This window comes from Chionomys nivalis, chromosome 8 (assembly GCF_950005125.1).
Source record: "Chionomys nivalis chromosome 8, mChiNiv1.1, whole genome shotgun sequence".
NCBI classification, from domain to species: Eukaryota; Metazoa; Chordata; class Mammalia; order Rodentia; family Cricetidae; genus Chionomys; species Chionomys nivalis.
Window position 1 is genome coordinate 86,972,484 of NC_080093.1, and position 5,543 is coordinate 86,978,026.

Genomic DNA, 5,543 nt, shown 5'->3' on the forward strand with positions numbered 1-5,543 from the left:
CTTCACCCATACGTCCAACCCTCTGTTTACAATCGACAGCCCATGGGAGCCAGCCGGGCACCCACTGGCCTGTGTGACCCTCTCCCCAGCTGTCTTGTCAAGGGTGCCATTGCTGTGGTGAGACACCGACAAAGAACCCGTCCATCACTCCCTGGTCCATCACAGTCTATCATGGAAAGCGGGGCAGGATCCTGGAGGCCCAAGCTCTGCAGAGGCCATGGAGGGGGCTGCTCACTGGCTTGCTTCTCGTGGTGTGCTCAGCCTGCTTTCTTATAGAACCCAGGACCACCAGCTCAAGGATAGCCCCACCCACCATGGGCTGTACCCTCCCCCATCAATCACTACTTATGAAGACGCCCTACAGTCTTGCTGATAACCCGATCTTATGGAAGTATTTTCTCAATTGCAGCTCCCTCCTCTCAGATGACTCCAGCTTGAACAAGATAACATAAACTAGCCGGCACAGGGGCTGGAGAGATGGCTCAGCGGTTAAGAGCACTGACTTTTTTTCCAAAGGCCCCGGGTTCAATTCCCAGCACCCACATGGCAGCTCACAACTGTCTGAAGATCCAGTTCCAGGGGATCTGACACTTCATACCAATGCACATAAACTAAAGTTAAATAAACTATAAGAAATATTTTAAAAAAAACAAACTAGCCGGTGCAACCGGCCCCTTGCCTCCCTGGCCTCTCACAGTGCCAAGCCTCAGCTGCTCTCCTCCAGGCCTTCAAAACCAGTAGCACCAAGTTCGGCTACCAGCGTTGGGTATAACCTCGGCCACCTCTGGAACACAGCTTCTGTGTGCTGGCCTGAGGAAACACTTCCAGAAGATTTTACCAGAATCAACAATGCTGGTCTCTTCTTAATCACCGCTAATTTCTCAGCTGCAGCCAACCACCACCGATTATCCCTGTAACACAAAGGTTTTACTTTAATGGCTCTGCTCTCTTGCTAACCACGCCCTATTCTTTCCCAGCTGACCAGAACCACAATTTTTTTTTCCAAGACAGGGTTTTTCCGTGTAATCCTGGCTGTCCTGGAACTCATTCTGTAAACCAGGGTGACCTCAAACTCAAGAGATCCACCCACCTCTGCCTCCTGGTGCTAGGGTTAAAGGTGTGCGCCACCACACTCGGCTCACAGATTCTTATTTAAAAATATTCAAAATATACATAAAAATATGCCTCCAACATAAGGGACTCTCAGACTTCCAGGCCTTCATCGTCTGCATTTCTCTCAACATTCCTGTCTCCTCCAAGCTCCTACAGACCAGCTCACTGGGCTTTGGACACAATGACTTTCCTAGTCCAGAGTTCCAAAGCCCTTCCACAGTCCTCCCAAAAACACACGGTCAGGTTTGTCACAGCAATACCCCACAATCCTGGTACCAATTTCTGTCCAGTTAGGGTAGGGTTCTTGTTGCTGAGATGAAACACCACGGCCATTTATCTCATTCCCACTTCTATCTCTCCATCCTTGAAGACAGGTAAAGCAAAAAACTCAAACAGGGCGGGAACTGGAGGCAGGAGCTGACACGGAGGCCATGGAGGGGTGCTGCTTACTGGCTTGCTCCCAATGGCTTGCTTATTCTGCCTGCTTTCTTTCTTTTTGGGGGTGGGGGGGAGTGGGTTTCGAGACAGAGTTTCTCTGTAGCTTTTGGAGCCTATCCTGGAACTAGCTCTTGTGAACCAGGCTGGCCTCGAACTCACAGAGATCTGCCTGCCTTTGCCTCTTGAGTGCTGGGATTAAAGGCATGCACCTGCTTTCTTAGAGAACCCAGGACCACCAGCCCAGGGGTGATCCTATCCACAATAGGCTGGGCCCTCCCACATCAATCACTGATTAAGAAGATGCCCTACAGGCTTGCCTATAGCGTGAGGCATTTTCTCAGCTGAGACTCTCTTCTCTCAGATGACTCTACCTCGCATCAACTGACATAAATCAGCCAGCACACTACAAACGCACCAGTCTTTCATAACACCCAGGTTGGGTGGACCCAGCAAGGGCGGTCAGAACACCAGGGGGCGTGGCTGACTGCTTCCTCGCCACTAAGAAGCCCGGAGCTTCGACAGAAAAGCCAGAGTCAGATCTTTACCTCAGAAAAATGTCTGCCTGTGTGCAGGACCGTGCAAGGGGGCGGGTCTAAAGGCAGGAAGAGCAACTCGGGCGGGCGAGCGATACCGCAGCTGCCCGGATGAATAAAGAATGGGGTGGGGGTTGCTGCCCAGTCCCGTTGGATACATTTTCAGAACATGCTCACGTCTAAGGCTCCGGGAATAGGAGGGTGGTCAGAGCCGGTAGATCGGGGAATTTGCTGTGAGATTGTGTCTCCTTGGAATGTCCGAAGCTACACCCATGACTGTCTAAACATGAGCTGAATGAGGACATCAACAAGAGGCATGCCAAGCCGGGCGATGGTGGCGCACGCCTTTCATCCCAGCACTCGGGAGGCAGAGGCAGGCGGATCTCTGTGAGTTCGAGACCAGCCTGGTCTACAGAGCTAGTTCCAGGACAGGCTCCAAAGCCACAGAGAAACCCTGTCTCGAAAAACCAAAAAAAAAAAAAAAAAAAAAAAACAAGAGGCATGCCAAAGTGGACCGGGGAATGTCCCCGAGGCCTCAACCCTACACAAAGAGCTGCAGGCAGCTAAGGAACGCTGAGAATGGAGAAACGTCTTCCCCAGGGAAGAGCACACCACTTGACTATCCAACACCACACAGTTCGTCCCGAAAACATACAGCAAGTAATACCACAGACTGAGCACGCTGTATTTAGGAATGTATATGTGTATGTAACAACAATTAATGGGGGGAAAGAAGCCATAAATTTGAAGGAGAGGAGTCTATGGGAAGGCTCGCGGGGAGCAAAGGGAAGAGGAAAATGATGTAATTACATTATAATCTCAAAAATAAAAGAAATAATAAAGAAGAAAAGATTCCAGAAACAAAGAGTGTCCTGGGAGCAAGCCCAGGCCAGAGGGCTGTTCCTGCCAGGTGCGGGACAGCCCAGCAGGGGGCCTGGATTATGCAATCAGCAGGCAGGGCCCTGCCTCCCCCAGGAAGTGCCCGCCAGAGGCAGTCCTCCCGTGCACCCCTCCGGCCTTGCCCCACAGTCCCAGACGCCAAGCAAGTGCCACTGGCAGAATCCAGCCCCACGTTTCAAGCCTGGCCATGGGGAGCTGGGCCTCTGTTCATTTTCTCCAAGCCCTCAGAGGCTGGGACTTGGGCCCAGTGAAGTCACTGCCTGGGAGGCAGCCCTGGCTCCCTGCCCACCCATGGCGGCTATATTTGGAGTCAGGCAACTCCCTGCAGACACAGAGCTTGAGACCCACCCTGAGGAGCTGCCCTGACCAATTTTATCAAGCAGAGGGTTGACACCCATCTCGTCATCTGTCTATCCATTCATTGTGCGACAAACACCTATCGGCCCCTAGGATGGAGTCGCCGGTACACTGGGCTGTATTTCGGACACACATCAGTATGTGACCATGTGGGTATTTGCATCTAAACAGGGCTGGCAGAACACACTCTTGGTGCCCTTCCTCCGAGTCGGCTGGCTGTGGTGACTCACGGTCAGGTGCACCCCATCTGTACGTACCTGCGCACGCATGCGAGCTGGCACGTGCTCGCCAAGCAATGATAATGACTAAGCCGCCCAGGGCATCTGGGTACCTGTGTGGATATGTTTGTGGGTGCAGCCCTGAGTACAGGCTCTTGTTCCCTGGGGCTGTGACTCAAGAGCACATGGTGACCCGGCAGCCCACAGGCCAGCTGTGACTCTTCAGCTTCCAGCAACTCGCCAAGCCAAACAGACAGTGTTGGGTGTAAATATTCTCTCCCAGAGCGTGCCTGGAACACTGTGAGGCCAGGTGACCTCAGGAGGCCCGAGAGCAGGAGAGCAGGAGTGGGTTTGCCTCCAACAGTAGTGGCCATGGTCCCCTGCCTTGACTCCCTCAGCCTCTCTGCCGGTGCCTCCTGGATAACTCTCCCCTGACCCTATCATCACACACACAGGGACACCAGGCTCAGAGTCACACACACAGGGACACCAGGCTCAGATTCACACACAGTGGGTTGTGTCCTTCAAGCTGGTGGCCCAGTTACAGCCATCACTATCAACCAGCCCCTAGCATGCTGGGACAGGGACCGGCGCTGACCTCTGGGGCTCCCCACAGGCGGCTGCCCCATCTTCACCTCTGTGCTCCCTCTGTCTGTCCCTGGCTGTCTCTGTTCTTATCTGTCCCCAGTCTATCTTCGTCTCTTCTCCCCGTCAGGCTGTCTACCACAGTGGCCTCACTAGAGCCGAGGTGCTGACAGAGAGGGGTGTGGGGTGGACACTCGGTGTCCCTTTTTCAGCCTTATCGAGAAAACTGAAGTCATTGCTCAGGGGGCTCCGGCTGGAATTTCGCCCTAGATGACCTTGCTGGGTTTGGGGCCTCCGCAGAGACTGCCGGGGTCAGGGAGTCAGGAAACAGGCCCCTTCTCTCTGGCTGCTGACCCTCCAGCCTTCACCCTCCCCCATCCCCAAGGCGCCTCCAGCCAAAACTCCAAGCTTGCTGGCTTGCTCCCAGAAGGCATTGTAACAGAGGGCCGGACGCGAAGTCGGTAACCAGACCAGACCAAGGATGCAATGGAGGCCTCCTCAGCTAACAAAGGAAAATGCTAGGAGCCTCAGGGACAGGGAGGTCATATGACCCCACACCATACCCCAGGCCTGCCTGTACCCCTGTGGTGGAGAGGCATTGAGGGACCCCTCATTTGGGCTCTCTGGTCTCAGAACCTGTGGCTCCTCGGGTATCTGACTTCCTAAGCCTAACTTTTCACATCTGTAAAATGGGTAAATCACGTCAACCCTTTGGGTCGGGAAGAGATGACGAAGTCAGGTGGGAACTGCCTCCCGGCAGCATTCGGAGCTGGAGCTGTCCCCGCTGACAGGACCCCTCCTTCCCCCGGGCAGCAGATCGTCACCAGGCTTAACCCGCAGGCACGGTGCACGGCTACCACCTAGCGGCCACCCTGCTCAGAAGCGCAGGGTCCCAGGTCCAAAGGGCTCCTGTTTCCCTGCTGCCTGTCCCAGAAGGTGACATCACAACTGCTTTTCGCTGTTTCCCACGCTGGATTCCACATCACCGTGTGGCAATAGGAAGCTACAGAAGTTGTTTGCCCATCAAAGGAGCCTGGGAAGTCCCCTCAAAGACATACGGGGAGTTTTCTACTCTCTAATATCTACTTGCATGAAGACTCCCTGGGAGAGATAGAAACTACATGGTAGGATTGGCTTTCTTTAGTAAGAAGGGAAGATGTCCCCAGCCTCGGGCAGGATGGGGGTCGATGCTGTTCCCACAGCCAGAGCTGAAGTCTAGGCCAGCACTCGGATGGAGTCCAGGGCATGTTTGAGGACCAGACGTTTACACTGTGCTGGGGAAGTCGCCTCTAGTGGAGCTCTGAGCTCACCTGCAGGGGCTGAGGGCCTCGGGACACAGTTGCTGAGGGAACACCAGGGTGCCACTTGGAGCAGCAGGAGCTGGTCAACCCCTAGAAGA